Source organism: Notolepis coatsorum (assembly GCF_963971535.1).
Source record: "Notolepis coatsorum genome assembly, chromosome: 13".
Taxonomy (NCBI): domain Eukaryota; kingdom Metazoa; phylum Chordata; class Actinopteri; order Aulopiformes; family Paralepididae; genus Notolepis; species Notolepis coatsorum.
The window spans coordinates 85,083,325-85,101,178 of record NC_140177.1 but is presented as its reverse complement, the minus strand read 5'-3'; positions in this window follow the sequence as shown (position 1 = coordinate 85,101,178).

The following is a 17,854-nucleotide window of genomic DNA, read 5'->3' as shown; positions in this document are numbered from 1 at the left end:
GACCCCTATGAAACCCCCGCTGTTGTGGAACTGTATTCAGGAGATAGTCAACAAAACCCCCACTCTAACAGATGTACTCAGCACCAGAACAAATACTAAAGGTCACACCTTACTGTGAGTAGATAGTAGCAGAGACAGCTGGGCTAACAGAGACCAGAGGTCACAGATTTGCTAAAGACAAATGCAATTACAGTTTACTAGATTAGAATGAAAAACAATATTGGAATAATAACTATATCATATTAATCTATCTGAGGTATTAGATCAAAGATATTTGAATATCATATAGAACGTCAAACTGGTTATTTAAGTAATAATGCTACTTCACTCTGGTTGTAAAGCTTGCTAGGATTTAAACCTTAGAACTATAAATTTAGTCTGGGAAAAAGCAGGCTTGTGATACTTAACACTTTGATCGCCGGGGTTAAATTCATAATTTACCATCCCTCGCCAGCCCTATTTAACATGGAGAAGTTCCCCTTCTTTGCAGGGCTATAACTTTTTAAATTGTATTGCTCAATTGACATTACTATGGCCCATTCAACGTCATATATTGTTCAGGATGTAGCAACGTTATACTTTTTCATTCACATATTCATACTAAAATACGGTCTAAAGTATAAGTATGTTTTTATCGTTTTCTGCAGCTTTCTCCAGAACTTGATTTATAGCCCTAAATGCATTATATTGATGATCAAATACAGTTTGGTAGGAATCTGTGCGAGATAAGAAATGTCAACTGGACTCTGGTGGTTCTAGGAGTTACTACGTATGATCTGATGTTGACCGGATGGGCGGGGGGTCGTTTATAATTCCGTGGGCAATGTTATATCATTCATCTAGTGTGGGTGATATGATCATCAGAGCCGTTAGTATCGAAGACATTAACAAATAACGCTGAAACTCACCGTAGCTTCCTCTCGCCGTTGGGAGATGAGCGTGGAACAGAATTTTTTCTATTATGGGATGTCGAAATATCCGATCCATTTCCAGGTTGTATAATAGTATATAGGTCCAAATCATGTTGTTTATCGAGTTATTGGTAACGGATCACTATCCATTGTGATCAGCTCGAGTCCTGGGACTATTAGCGAGTGATCGGACCAAATTGAAATGAGCACCAGCTTCCACTTCCTGTTTCTCCCCTGGGCGATCCGCCGATCGGCCACCAAATGGCGCTCTTGAACCGTTGTAGAGTTGAGAGGGACTCAACAGTACATCTCATGTCTCCGGGGGAGAAATATGATTTTAAATATTGATATCAAAGACGCTGTCCAGCGTCTTCGGCAGAATGAGCATGGCGGGGAAAGACGCGTTTCAGCGTCAACGGCGATTAAAGTGTTAATATAGGAAATCTGGTATTAAAATATAGACAAACTCCTCATGGGTTAAATGCTGACTACAAATGTAACTCATTACATTAAAACCATAAATATAGAAAAGGTTCTAGTGTTAAAAACTTAACTCATCAAGCCCCCACAGCCCAAAAGGAGGGGGGGCCTCCTGAGGACCCCCGCTGTTGACATACTGGAAGAAGACACCGACAAGGAAATCAGGGGGGGGGGTGGACCGCCTCCCAGAAGACCAACCTGATTGGATCAAAACGTACTACTAGACTGTTGTTATTGGTGGAAATCAGAGTATTTAAGAGAGATAGCGGTGTTACAGAGACAGGCCAGCCCCCCCTGGGACTGCGTCCTCTCTCAACCGCTCCCACCAGAGACTGCTGATTTTCATGTGAGTAAACTGTATGGAGTAATCACTGTTTGTGATATATAGATTTAGATGCCTATCTGAAACCAGGTTTACTCATGTGTAAATGCTCAGTAAAGATTCTCTATTTTATTTATGTTAACATGACTGTTTTAGGGACATATTGGGTTTGATGTGCAAACCTTATTAATCCTTTGTACAACATGTGTTAATGTATCCTTGTGTGTAAAAAGCAACCTTCTAATTCACTCTGAGCCCCGAGGCAAAATAAATAATGAGTTTGAACCATAGTTCCTCTTTGCCTGGCCTGCACAGTTATTTTCTCCACTCAGTGGAGAAAGACCATTCTATCATTATGGCCTTCTTCCTTTTCCAGATAGCAATCTCATTGTACTGCAAATCACCTTAGATATTGATTAGAATATACCACAGTACTACCCCCAGAGTAGGGTCTTTTTGCAGTGCAACCATGACTATATGCTAGAGGTCACATTATTGGTGTAAATTCAGAGCAAAGGCTCTTTGATTAGGCTGATGTAGACAGTGGTAAGAAGCTGTTGAGGTGACGTGTGGACGTGGTCTTCCTGACCTGTACTGTCTCCAAGAGGAAAGTCTTTGAAATTAAATGTAATTAAATTTAAAAAGCTACTGGTGTGTGGGGTACGGTCATTGGCAATCTTTGCAGTGCAGTGAACTTATAGTCCAGCTAATTAAACTGGCCGAATGCAATAGTGGGCAACAGGTCAAATTCATACAGTCCCTTATGAAATACACCTACTCAACTAGCTACTTTAGCTACAAGACTAAACATTATCAGTGATTAGTATAACCCAAACTGGTTGACAGATGGGAGCGGGTGAAATGATGTATCAATCAAGTCATGTATTGTCAATTTACAATTTAAGTTGGTCTTTTATATCATTACCCAACATGGACATGACATCTCTTCAACTGCTTAAAAGTCAGTTTGACCAAATCTGAAAAAAGACCTGCCTCAAAAAAGCATGTGAGTAGCACAATACTGCAGCATCTGAGTGTACAGCTGGTTGGCTCTTGTCACCAATGGCCCACACACCCGCAGCCAATCGCACTGGTCTCCATCCCTGTACCGAGCAACATTGGTACTGAGTGTATAAGCCAATCTATAATTGACATCTGGAAGCAGTTAATATCCATTTATTACCTTAGTAACTACACTGTAAAACCCAATAAGTTTCCAGAACTTAAAAAAATTTACGTAACCCACTGCCTCAAATTTTTTAAGTTGATCAACTCAAATGTTTTCAGTTGGCTAAGACTTACAATTCTCAGTTAAGGCAACTCAAATATGGTCTGTTACTGTGACTTAAGGTTCTCAGTTAAGTCAAATCAAATATGGTCAGTTACTGTGACTTAAGGTTCTCAAGTGGAGTCAACTCAAATATGTTCAGTCACTGTGACTTAGTTCTCAGTTAAGGCAATTCAAATATGTTCAGTTACTGTGACTTAAGGTTCTCAAGTGGAGGCAACTCAAATATATTCAGTTACTGTGACTTACAGTTCTCAGTTAAGGCAATTCAAATATGTGCAGTTACTGTGACTTAAGGTTCTCAAGTGGAGGCAACTCAAATATATTCAGTTACTGTGACTTACAGTTCTCAGTTAAGGCAATTCAAATATGTTCAGTTACTGTGACTTAAAGTTCTCTAGTGAAGGCAACTCAAATATATTCAGTTACTGTGACTTAAGGTTCAACCTTAAATCCATGTGATTAAGTTAACAGAACTCAAAGAAATTGAGTCATTCTTATGCCTCATTTCTTTTAAGTTAATCAACTCAAATTTTTAAGTTAATCAACTCAAATATTTGCAGTTACAATAACTTAAGGTTCAGTTTTAAAATCCATGTGAATAAGTTAACAGAAAAATAACGACACAAGCACATTATATCAACTTCAAACTCTTTATTTTTTTTCTATTCAAAGAGTATACATATATAATATATAAACTGTATGTTAGCAATGTACAATAATACTGTAAACACTGTATACACTGTTTTTGGACTATATTACACGTATGTTAACAATACCGACCAGGTATTAGTGCCTCGCAAAGTGCAGATATGAAGTGTTCCCCTTTTTTGTATGCATTTAGGAGGTTTTGTTCTTCATCAAATCTATTTATCTTACAAAAACATTGTGTTACAACTTCAAACTTTTTATTTATTTCTATTCAAAGAGTATACATCTATTTATCTTACAAAAACATTGTGTTGCCCTCTCCAACATTATGGCAATGTTAAAATTGAAAATATATATATAGAAAATATATATAGAAAATAAATACATGCATGTTATAACATGTACATACAATGTAATGTATATTACACATGTATTCCCACTGGTCACAATAGTGTAATAATGTTTGTTATAAGGCTCTGAAAATGTTACTGAATGATGTATCAATGTATTTCCAGCAAATATTGAAATAATAAAGGGTCTCAATATGTGCAGTGTCACATGACCAGAGATGTTTACATCCTGGCTGAATTACTCAATTTGTATAGTGTGGTCATAGAATGAGCAAACATGTTGACGGCAACTATTGTGACCATTGGGATAACACAGTGTATCTATGTACAGTACAGAATAAAATGTATAGATTATCTGAAAAATGTCAATCCGCTTGGCACATGTAAAATTCACAAACTTTGTGCTGTATATTGGGTCCTGCCAATGTGGAACCAAAATACCAATCCACATTACACGCTATACAGCTGGCAATACTGTTAATAGTGACATACCTACATAGGGTTAGGGTTAACCTATGACTTTCAATGACAACAGAGATTGTCACAGGCTGGTAGTGAACTGGACTTGTGTCATGGTCTGTGATGACAGTAAGGAGGGCCACTGCAACACCATGAAGCTCTGGCTCATCAGGCTCGTCCTGAAGGAATGAAAGAGACATAATCACAAACAAATCCATGGTTTCTACAAAGTGCAGCACAAAGCTAAGTATATGGAGTTGTGTTTGTAAGTTGTTCATATTTAAAAAATAAATTGGTAAGGTTATTTTTATTTAACCAGGTTAGTCCCGTTGAGATCAAATATCTCTTTCACAAGGGAGACCTGGGTCTCACTATAAGAAGTGAAAAACAGAATACTAAAACTGATACCAAGACTGTTACTAAGCTCAAGAACACAGAGACATTCTTTTTTTACTAAACTTCTGATCGCTTTGAACAGAACACCAAGCCAATTAATTTGTAACAAGGTAAAAGAAAACAGGCCATACTTCTCCAAATCAACTGTATGGATAGACTAAACAAGGGTAAGTCCTAAAACATGTTAGCATTTTGATGAACTGCACTTGTCTACTCCACCATCAGTGGCTACGTGTCAGCCACTGTAAAAGCTTCAGAGTCCCTATGCAGATAGGAGAATCTGTCCTAATCGGACAGCACTTCTCCACCATCAGTGGCTACGTGTCAGATAGGATAATCTGTCTGAACGACAAAGAACTCGAACGAAACTCTCCCTCCCTCTGCCGTTATTGGCGCAACGGTTTAACCTCATTCCTAGGTAGACGGCTATGAGCCCAGATGCAACGAGTAATTGTCTACTTGGTATCAAGTAAGCGTCATGATTATGTCATTACAAACTGGGACTTGATGGGAGAGCAGGAGATTCAATGCCTTCAGTCACAAATCCGCCAATCAATGCAAAGGAAAACATACCTCTTTATATAGAGAAGTTTTATATAAGAATAATCTATTGTGTATAAAATTCAACTCACGATTCTACATGGGCTTCAGGTGGTGGTCTGCATCTTCTCCGCGGTGGTGACAAAGTTCCCGCAACTGGCGAAGAATCTCTGAAATATTGGATTGACAGTGACACACAACAGAATATTATTTTATGCCTGAATTTCCCCAAAATTGCTAATTGGACAGCACTTCTCCACCATCAGTGGCTACGTGTAAGATAGGTGCAGATAGGAGAATCTGTCTGAATGACAAAGAACTCGCGAAACTCTCCCTCCCTCGGCCGCTATTGGCGCGACGGTGTAGCGGTCATTCCTATATGGTAAGATAGGTAGACGACTATGAGCCCAGATGCAACGGGTAATTGTCTACTCAGAATCAACTAATTGTCATGATTACGTCATTACAACCTGGGACTTGATGGGAGAGCAGGAAAGATCCAATGTCTTCAGTCACAAATCCGCCAATCAATGCAAAGGTAAACATACCTCTTTATATAGAGACATTTTATATAAGAATAATTCTATTGTGTATAAAATTCAACTCACAATTCTACATGGGCCTTAGGTAGTGGTCTGCGTCTTCTCCGTGGTGGTGACAAAGTTCCCGCAACTGGTGAAGAATCTCTGAAATATTGGATTGACAGTGACACACAACAGAATATTATTTTATTCCTGAATTTCCCCAAAATGGCTAAATGGACAGCACTTCTCCACCATCAGTGGCTATACGTGTCAGATAGGTGCAGATAGGAGAATCTGTCTGAATGACAAAGAAATCGCTTAACTCTCCCTCCCTCGGCCGCTATTGGCACGACGGTGTAGCGGTCATTCCTATATGGTAAGATAGGTAGACAACTATGAGCCCAGATGCAACGAGTAATTGTCGACTCAGAATCAACTAAGGCCCTGTTTAGACGGAAACGCTAGCAGGTGAATCCGCAAAAATATTTTTTCGGATGTGCCTTTCGTTTATACGGAAACTGCGTTTTTACGGGGTGAAACCGCAAAAAAGTGAGACTACCTTCCAGGGTGGAATTCCTAGAAACGATAAACCTTTGCGCTATCATCTAAACCATAGGTGTCAAACTCATGGCCCGTGGGCCAAATGTGGCCCGCCACGTCATTTGATGTGGCCCCCCAAGAGCTCTGGTAAAAAAAAAATTTTTTTTTTTTTTTTTTTTTTTTTTTTAAACATTAATCTTGGGTTAAAGAATAGCGGCGTTAAAATAATTGTGGGTTAATGCGTTAATAAAGCTTTAACTTTGACAGCCTTAGTTATTACACATTCTTACATACATGTATGTTGAACATCTGAGGTATTGATGAAGTAACAAAGGAAAAAAGCCAAAAGCACTTACTCCTCAGACATTATTTGACAATTTTACAGCCCAAAATACAAAAAAGATCCAGGCGGAATAGGTAACAAAGGGTTGAAGAAATATTGTCTGAACTGTCAGATGCAAACTGGCTGTGTGACATAACCGAGCATCTCGCTCAATTGAATAAGAAGCTGTAGGGACGCAAACAAGTCCCACCCAAAACTTGACCAATATAGTTGTGAACTGAGACAACCCTTATTTTGTTATTTTTGAGTACAGTTACAGTTGTGTGTTCATGCAGACACATAATAGCAATTTCATTACGAATTGAAAATGGAGGACCCTGATGTAAACAAGTCGAAAGTCTTTCTCTGGTCTGCATCCCCTTAACAATTGTGTGTATTGAGCTGTACTGTACTGTACCCATTCTGCAATCTGTTAATTAAAGTTAATTAAACTATCTTCCATTAGTTGGATGTATGGCCTCTGCAAGGTTGTGTGCAGCCATTTGTTTTTGTAACATCTGCTACATCTGTCCCACGTGTTCTTTGCAGCTCAGTTGTTAGTTCTGCCCCTCTTGACTGTGACAAAAAGGTTTTGAACAAACTTAATGTCATAGCTTGTATTTGATGATCTTCTTCTTTGTTATTTACTTGAATGGTCTGATCATTGATTGATGGAGTAATATGGGGTTCTGATAAACAAAAATTATTTGTTAAAATAACATAAGCTAACATATATTTTTACATCTATGCAAATGCATATGCAATATGTATAACTTGAATAAGTAATAAATACAGAAACAACATGTTTAACAATATGTAAATGAGTAGCTACATTTATTTTACATTACATTAACATTTATACAGTCTTTGGCCCTTTGAGTGCAACCATAATGCTGATGTGGCCCTCTGTGAAAATGAGTTTGACACCCCTGATCTAAACTGTCAAACCGCATAAAACGATGACGAAAGGGTCGTCAAGGCTCTCGTCGGCGTACTGCTTACAGCACAGACATGCGCCAGTAGCCTAGAAGCGTAAACAAAGCATGTCTGATTCTATCCATGGCGATCACCTGAAGGCTACATTGGCAGTACTTTTAAATACACAAGAATCTGTCCCGCGGCGTGACTGGACCCACTGTCTGTGAGTGACTCTGCTTTGGTCCAATCACATTCCCCACCCACAGTCTGCGAATCAGAGGCAGAGTAGAGCGGGTCTTCACAGCACGTCATGTGACATATGCGCCAATCATGTGACAGCGGGGCTCCGTTGTCTCGAGTTGTTACAGCGTCGTCTGCACGCAGAATTCCATCCCAAAACACTAATCTAAACGCAAAATTAAAAGTGAGACCGTAAGACGACTTTTGCGGTTTCTGTTCAGACTCTCTCCGTCTAAGCGTAGCCTAAGTGTCATGATTACGTCATTACAACCTGGGACTTGGATGGGAGAGCAGGAAAGATCCAATGTCTTCAGTCACAAATCCGCCAATCAATGCAAAGGTAAACATATGTCTTTAGAGAAGTTTTATATAAGAATAAACACCAGTGAACTTGTGTATACAATTCAACTCACGCTACAGGCAGTCTCTGCCTGCGTGCAACTGCTGGTCTCTGGTGGTAATTCGGGAATGGCTTCAAGTTCCTCTGGCGAAGAATCTCTGAAATATTGAATACGACAATACATTTTTTATGCCAGTGAGAGAGGGAGACAGAGATAGAGGGAGAGACAGACATAGCACTGCTGTGTCATCAAATGACAAAGGCTTTGGCAATGTAGGTGTTGTGTGAAGTGGAGGGGGTCGGGGTGAGAGAGACAGAAAGACAGAGATGAAAACACAGATAAAGGTGTGAAGTTTGAAGTGGGGTGAGAGACACAGACAATATTGAATTGAAAGATAATACTTACTGAGCTGAATCAATGGCAGTGTGGTAATAGGGGCTGGAGTTATACATTGGCATTCCTAGAGAAAGAGCGACATAATTAACAAAATAAGGGAAAATAAGCACCATCAAAGTAGTTATCAATGAGCACCATATACAGTAGCAAGTGTACCTAGCTCCATATACCTAGCGCATGTCTGGTGGTAAAAACAAAACATGATTTGAGAATGTGTTAGTTAACTCACCTTGATAGCCTTGGGGGTGGTGATGATTGCCAGCGAATTCTAAAAAGAAGACGATCAAAATATTGACAAAGGCTTTGGCAATGTAGGTGTTGTGTGAAGTGGAGGGGGTCGGGGTGAGAGAGACAGAAAGACAGAGATGAAAACACAGATAAAGGTGTGAAGTTTGAAGTGGGGTGAGAGACAGACAATATTGAATTGAAAGATAATACTTATTATATCACAGCTAAGGGGTGCTGTTCGGCCTGGCTGAATAAGCATATACCACAGCCTGAAGTGAGCTATTGCTTTTATAAAATGGGCACCAATTATGGTGGGTGGGTACTGTAAGAGTTCTTCATTTCCTGGCCAGGCTTCACCTGTTGCTCCCTCCTTCCCACCTCCACCCATGAACAATATCCCTCCACCCATGAAAAATCTTCCTCCACTCTGGAACTTGGTGAACAGTCATGTCAATCTACTGCCACCCTCTGGCCAGATTCTGTTGGTGCTGCACTGTGTGCATCTCTGTCTTTCTTTATGTTTTGATCTCCTGAATACCATCAGTAATCTATCTGTTTTCTGTGTTGTGTAGTTATGATCAGTCTGGTGTTCTCTCAGTAATTGTATTTTTGATTCTAGTCAAGTTTATTCCCCAGTGTGTGTTTGGCCTTTTGTTTTCCTGTACCCCTGTGTGTTAGTTCAGTTTTCCCTCTCAAGTGTGTCTCGTTCCCAATTGCCCTCTTGTGTCAATCAGTGTGTGTATATCTGCCTTGTTTGCCATTCTCTCTTTGTCGGTTCATTGTTTGGATTTCCCTACTAGTGTTTGCTGTCTAGTTCCTCTGTTCCTGTGATCCTGTTACTCCTTCCAGTATTTTTGTAGTAAGTGTTCCTAGTGTTCATTTGTTTGTTCCTCCCTTCTTTGTTTTTCGTGTAAAGTTAATTTTGTTTGTTAGGGTTTTTATTTGTAGTCAGTTGTTCATGTTTTTCCTAGCCAGCCTTGCAGTGTTTTGTTTGTACCTTTGGGACTTGCTCTCTTTATGAGATTATAATTTGTTTTTGTATTTAGCCCTCTGCCAGTCTTCAGCTGTGCTATTCTTTGTTTTTGTATTTTGCTGCTGCCTTTGGACGTATTTTTGTAAATATCTTTGTTGCTGCCCTCTTTTGAAGTTGGATTCTTTTTGGTTACACTTCACCCCTGGCTCGAAGTGTTCAAGATTAAAGGAGCAGTGCTCACTTTTGACAATTCATATCTACCTCTCCCTCGTATCTGTTTGCGCTTGGGCCCTCTGCCAACACATCCCTAACAGGACATTTTTGAAGAAAAAAAAAATCACTGGCATTGTTTTTGTTCAAATTCACTGGCATTGTTCACAGAGGAAAACATTTCTAAAAAAATAAAAAATAATAATAAAAAAAAACGAATAATAATAAAAAAATATATATTTATATTAATAATAATATATATATATATTTTTTGTCTGTAAAATACTAGTGAAGTACTGCCTCACTAGTTGTCATGCAATAACCTCCACTGCTTTGTTGTATTGGTCCACAAGAATGTATGGCATTCCTGCATAGCACATAGAATCAGTTTTAACACAGTAGATAAGAATATAATATAGAATTTATAAATAGATAGATAGATATGGTAGCATTTATAGATATGGTAGATTATAGGGAGGTGTAGTGGTTACGTCATCTTCGTTTTTTCCTGTTCCACCCTCTGTTCCACTCCATGTATTTCCCCATTGGCCATTTCTAAATCGGCTCATTTTAAATAAATAAAGCATTAACGTTGGCATGGTGTACCTTTCTGTGCGTATTCATCCACAATCTATAGCTCAACATGAAAATATTCGCAATTAATCGTAAAGGTAGCAAAATAACAACGTTTATGTTTTCGTTCGCTGGGAAACTACACTAGATGTAGAAACTACGTAGACGCCTGGCTTTAGCCACAGACCTAGGATCAGATTTCCCTTACATTCCATAAGCTTAACAATTCGTACAATGGGAAAATAACTGACCCTGAATCTGTGGCTAGTATCTCTCTGGTGGTCATAACCATTAATCTCTAAAGCCAACCACCATTTTTTAAAGCAACAATCACGTTACCATAAAATTTGTATTTATATTTTAAATTGTATAACGTTATTTCGCTGCATATTAAATCACTGTAAATACTAATGTAAATCATTGTTTCGTTGTACATATTGTGTATAGTTTATAACGTTACTTATTTTTTTTACATGACGTTAGTAGCTAGCTAGCTTGCTAGCCAGCATTCCCGAAACTCTAACATGTCCCGATTTAAAATGGTTCTCTCCTCTTTGTATACGTTTGTCCTCACAAACAAAATATTCTGCCAGGGAACTTATGGACACGACAGTAGTAGTAGTTATAAGGCTTTTGAGCTTGTAACGTTAACGTTAGTTAGCTATCGTGGTAGCCCCTTTCGTGACTGTGATGCACCGAATGCCTCACAGTCACGAAAGGGGCTACTATCGTGCTATCAACATGCCGTGACGTGTTGCTAGCTAGCTTGCTAACCGGCATGATGCGTGCAGCGTGCAGTGCTTTGCCCCACAGGTCTGAGAAGAGGACCTGCACATTTATCTCGTTCCCGAAACTCCTCTACATGCCCCGATTTAAAATGGTTCACGACAGTAGACATAATGCTACGTAATAGCATTTAGCAGGGTAACATTAACGTTAGCTAGCTAGCTTGGTACTATGACCCGTGACGGGGATAAGGCGACAGCCAATAGCGGCTGCGCACTGAAAAACAGGCTGCCTAGTGGTAAATGTAGTTATTTTTTTATGACAAATTAAAAACCTTATAACTACCTTTGTTTCAACCAAAAATGCTTAAACAATCATGTTAGTTGTACACAAGAACAGGAAAATAGCGTTGGAAGCGGTATACGCCCCAAATTTGTACGAAGTTAGTTTCTTCACTACACTTACCAGAGCAATGTTAGACCTTCCCGAATACTCATTTATAATTGGTGCGGATTGTAATGCCATTTGGAATCCAAGGATGGACAAATCTTACCCCTCCTTCCTCCACTCAACCCCACGACCCGGAAGTACTCTTGTCGATCTGCGAGACATAACACATTATCCAGAATAGATTATGTTTTTTCATCCCCGAGACTATTTGATAACTATGATGTGGAAATGATACCCAATGCATTATCAGATCACTGTTATTTACTCCTAAAAGGAACATTTGGTATACTATCATCCCGAGCCCCAAGATGGCGATTTAACTCGATGCTGCTTAATAACAAGGAATTCATACCACAAATCAAAGAAGCTCTTACAGTATTCCTACGGATGAACGCGAACTCGGTGCAGGACCCCAGAATATTATGGATGTCGGTAAAGGGAATGATCAAGGATTTCACTGATAGCTTTTCCTCCAAAATACGCAAGAATCGATGCTCAAAACTGGCTGAACTGGAAACGCTTTATTCAACGTTATTTCATTCTTTACAATACAACAACTCGGTTCGACTGGAAACTCAAGTTAATGTACTAAAAAAAGAAATTAACGCCATATACAGACAACAATCTGAAATACAAATATGTAGCGCAAGACAACAGCAGTACTCTCAAGGTTCCAAACCAAGTCACCTATTAGCTATGCGATTAAGAGTTAACGCAAAATTTGCAGATATAACTACCATTAAAGCACAACAAGGACTTGTTACAGACCCTAAAAAAATAAACGCGACATTCAAAGAATTCTACTCCAACTTGTATAAATCAGAAACGACCTTCGATCAAAACAAAATGGACACATATCTTAATCAAATTAACCTCCCTAAACTTTCAGAGGATGACGCTAAACAGTTAGAAACACCGATCACACTAGAGGAACTCAAGAAGGCCATATCCGAAATGCAAAGTGGTAAGGCTCCTGGAAGAGATGGTATCCCACCAGAAATGTACCTCTCTTGTTGGGACATAATTGGACCCTTATTACTAAATATGATTTTATACTCAGTCAAGGAGGGGAACTTCCATAAGAACGACAATATTGCACTCATAACAGTCCTCCTTAAAAAAGACAAAGACCCCACCGAGTGCGGTAGTTATAGACCCTTAAGCCTCCTCGGAACCGATATCAAACTGTACTCTAAGGTATTAGCCATCAGACTACAAAAGCATATGACGTCTTTAGTTCATCCGGACCAAACTGGCTTCATAAGAGGCCGCTTGATCACTGATAACATAAGACGATTACTACACGTACTAGATGCTAACAAGGACGACACCACACCTAAGGCGATGCTGTCCCTGGATGCAATGAAAGCTTTTGACAGGTTGGAATGGTCGTATCTATGAGCAGTATTAGAAAGGATGGGGTTAGGAAAAGGTTTCATTGATATGATTAAAGTATTATACAAAGACCCATCGGCCATGATTACAACATGTATAATCACCTCTGGAATATTTCCGGTATTATGCTCATCTAGACAGGGTTGCCCTCTTAGTCCCGGACTATTCAATCTATCATTAGAGCCTTTAGCACAATATATAAGACAATCCCAATCCATAGAACCAATCGTAATCAAGGGCACACAACATAAAATTTGTTTATATGCGGACGACGTAATACTGTTCATGCAAAACCCCAACACCACATTGCCTCATCTGCTCAAGTTGATTGAGGACTTTGGAGATTTATCGGGATTTAAGATAAATTGGCCGAAGTCGGCTTTCCTTCCACTTAACGCCCCTGCAAAAAAAAAATATACCCCTCGCAGAAGAGATACCTATGGTAAAACACTTTAGATGTTTGGGAGTTGAAATATTCCCTACCATAAGCCAAACGGTGAAGCACAATTACATAAAAATCCAAAACAAAATCAAAGACGACCTTGACAGGTGGTCAAAACTTAAAAACTCAGTACAGGCACGGGTATCAATAGTTAAGATGGACGTCCTACCTAGAATCAACTTCTTCAGCTCAATGCTACCGTTACCCCATCCAGAGGGTTACTGGAAAAAATTACACTCCTCCACATACAAATTTATTTGGAATAACAAACCACCACGTATAAAAAGATCCACCGCACAGAGAAACAAAGCAGACGGTGGTATGGCATTTCCAGATTTTTTCCACTATTTTAAGGCGTACACTTTAAGACCAATGACAACATGGTTTGATCCCCAAGCATTCGTTTCCTGGAGAAATTTAGAAGAAAATATAGTAGCTCCACATAGACTGAAGGACATAGCATACATCAAATTATCAATTAAGCAATGCGAACGGAAATTTGGCCCCATAATTACTAATGCGATCCGGATATGGCGTGAAACACAAAAAAAATATTCTAACCCACATAAATGGCATAATCATACTCCCTTATTCAATAACAATGCACTCCTGATTGGAAAATTACCTATAAGATTCCCTATATGGGAAAAGCAAGGCATACACTCATTAGGAAATGTTTTCAACAAACAGGCTTTTTGTAGTTATGATGAAATACGCAAACAATTTTATCTCACCGATTCCACATATTATTTTTACGCACAGTTATTGTTATGTTTGAAGGCTCACAGTGTTCCATTAACACTTTGATTGCCTAAGGCTAAATTCATGATATACCATAGGTTGCCAGCTCTATTTGTCTATGTAGAAGTTCCCCTTCTTTGCAGGGCTATAACTTTTTAAATTATATTGCTAAATTGCCATTATTAGGGCCCATTCAATTATTATTATATAGGGTCCTATATGTATTGTTCAGGGTGTATGAACGTTAAACTTTTTCATTCACATATTCACACTAAAATATGATCTAAAGTATAAGTATGTTTTCATCTCTTTCTGCAGCTTTCTCCAGAACGTGATTTATAGCCCCAAATGCATTATATTGATGATCAAATACAGTTTGATAGCAATCGGCGCGATATAAAAAAATCCAACTGGACGGACTTCTGGAAGTTACTACATGTAATCTGATGTTGACCGGATGGCCTAGGGGGCGTTTATAATTCCGTGGGCAGCGTTATACCATTCATCTAATGTGGGTCAAATGTTCATCATAGCAGTTAGTATCGTACACATTGAAAAATAACGCTGAATCTTACCGTATCTTCCTCGCGCCGTTGGGCGATGAGCGTGGAACAGACATTTTCCTATTATGGGATATAGAAATATCCGGTCCATTTCCAGGTTGTATAATAATATGTACGTCCAAATCATGTTGTTTTTTCGAGTTATTTGCAGCGATCGATGTTCACTGTGTGAAGACTGAGTCTCTCTAACACTAGCGAGTGCCCGGACCCCATATGGAGTGAGTCCTACCGGGTTAAAGGTAGCATCCATTTTTTCGATCTGCCGATCGGCCACCAGATGGCGGTCTTGAACCGCTAGAGGATTGAGAGGAGATCACACTGGTGTCTCAGGGCCCCGGAAAGGAAATATGATTCCGATCATAGATTTTTGAAATATTGATATCAAAGACGAGTTACGGCGTCTTCGGCAACTTGAGCATGGCGGGGAAGGACGCCTAAAAGCGTCTTCCGGCAGTTAAAGTGTTAAGGATACCAATTGTACACCACAGATACCACAAATTCTTCTATGAAAGAGACATCGAGAGGTTTTGTTTCAGATTTTTATCATCAATTACTAACGTCCTCGTATGAAACCCTCCACCTAGACTCAGTCTGGAGGAGGGATATACCAGACCTGGAAAAAGATTTTGATTGACAAGAAGCCTGGGCAAATGTTCGATTTACATCAAGGAACCCGGACCATCAACAAATCAATCTTAACTATATTCACAGGACTTACTTGACTCCTATAAGACTGAACAGAATGGGTCTTAAACAAGACTCCAAATGCTCCTTATGTACAAATGGGGACAAGGGGACATGTATGCACATGTACTGGGACTGCCCACCAGTTAAGATATTCTGGAAAGAAGTGATCCAGCAATTATCAAATCTCTTAACTCTGAATATACCTGTACACCCCTCTGTATTACTGCTGAATGATGTTTTTGAGTGTGCAGTACATCCACAGCTAAAGAGATTGGTTTTATCGGGTATCACAGTGGCTAAAAAGCTGATAGCATCACGATGGTTTCAACCAGAAAAGATTTGCCGGAAGGTCTGGATTCTTACATATCTCGATCTGATTTATCAAGCAATATCTACAGCAAGAATTGTGGGTCTCAGTGAATCCAAAATGACAATGTGGTTAGAAGTGGTGGAGAGAATAAAAGCTAGCATATAATGGTAGTGTCTGGTTAGGAGCGAGGGATAATTGATGGATTATCCAAATGGGGGGTCCGGGAGGGGGGGGTACGAGCTAGAGCATATGTGTGTAGGGTATTAGATAGCAGGTATTAGGGGTATATCATGTATAAGACATTTAACTAATTCATGATTTCATTGGATGTGCACTGTTAATTAATGCTTGTATATCTTATTGTGTGTTGTCATGTTTGTTTATATGTTTGTTTAAAAAATAATAAAAAAAAAAAAAAAAAAAAAAAAAAAAAATCATGTTAGTGGTAGAAGGGAACTAATTTTTTGCAAAAATGGAAAGCTTGCCACTGTTCATGCGGCAGAATTGTTACAATAGCCGATAATCCATTTTCCCAATGATAAATCCCTATACGGGTGGAACAACCAGTGTCGTCAGACTACACCTCCCTATAGATACTGTAGATACTTTTATGGATAATCTTATATTAGCAAAAAACTTGCTAGATCCTGACAAATTCCAAGAAAAGATTTAAAAAAAATAATTAGGTATTTGATGCAGTGAAGAAAATAGTATTCATCTTGTACTCTGACACATGAGCTTCTTTCAACATACAGCAGTGTGAGCTTACTGAACGGGCAGATCGTTTTGCAAAAGTCAAGAAGTCCCCTGTGTCTCAAAATGTTCTTATTTGATCAACATTTTTATCACTTCCTTTATAATTTCCTGTCATAAAACATGTTATAAAACATGTCACAATAAATATGAAACAAGTGACTATTCTGGAAGCGATGACATTATCTCCCAGGGTTACTTTACTTTATCTTGAAGTAAGCTTGATAAGTGGAAGACCAGATTAAAAGCCTCTGCTGACTGTTATCTTTTCTAGTGTGTCCAAAAAATTTTGAAAAAGAAGAAGAAAAAACACGAGTGGGCAGCGCATTCATAAGCCTGTGACGTTGATTCCAACCCCTGTGTCAATGGTCCTCCAGTCAGCAGCAATTTAGTAGGCATCATTTTGTTCTCTCTCTCTATCTTTCTCTCTCTCCCTCTTCCATTTTCTCACTGCTATATTCTTCCTGTTTTCAGAATGAGGGGGGAAAAACAGATTCAAGATTTCCCAGAATCCATTAACACCAATGTCCTAACCCCTCGCTTTATTGTTAATGTGTTTCACCATTAGGAGTTTTCCAACCACCTACGTCCAAGCATGCCCTTTAGGGTGGTGGCCGTATTCTGCAGAAAATAGTCGGCCTCTTCACACAAAAAAAGAAGCTTACCAGTTGGAGTAAGCCATGTTGGAAGCAGAAAACCAACTGAGAGCCTTAGGGCAAATTACTCACAGCGGTGTAGCACTGCACTGCAGGGGCTGGTGGGAACCCTGAGGCGGGAAAACAACAGTGTGGATAACCAATACTTAATGTAGCTACTCCACAGTCAGGGAGGGAGAGGGAATTCATTCCCCCGACACAGTGGTGGCCGGTGGGTACTTCGCCACTAGGGGCGCTATACCAAACATCTCTCCCTCTCTCCCTCACACACAGCGCGACGTGGAATCGATTCGTTACACAATCAGACCTATTATATACCAAGAATAACTTCAGTATGAGTACAGGGCTGTACACATTTTGCATATTGTTAAACGAGCCAAGGCTAGCTATTAAACTATGGATATGAATCGAAAATCTGGGACCCTGATGTAAACAAGACAAACGTCTTTCTCTGGTCTGCATCCCCTTA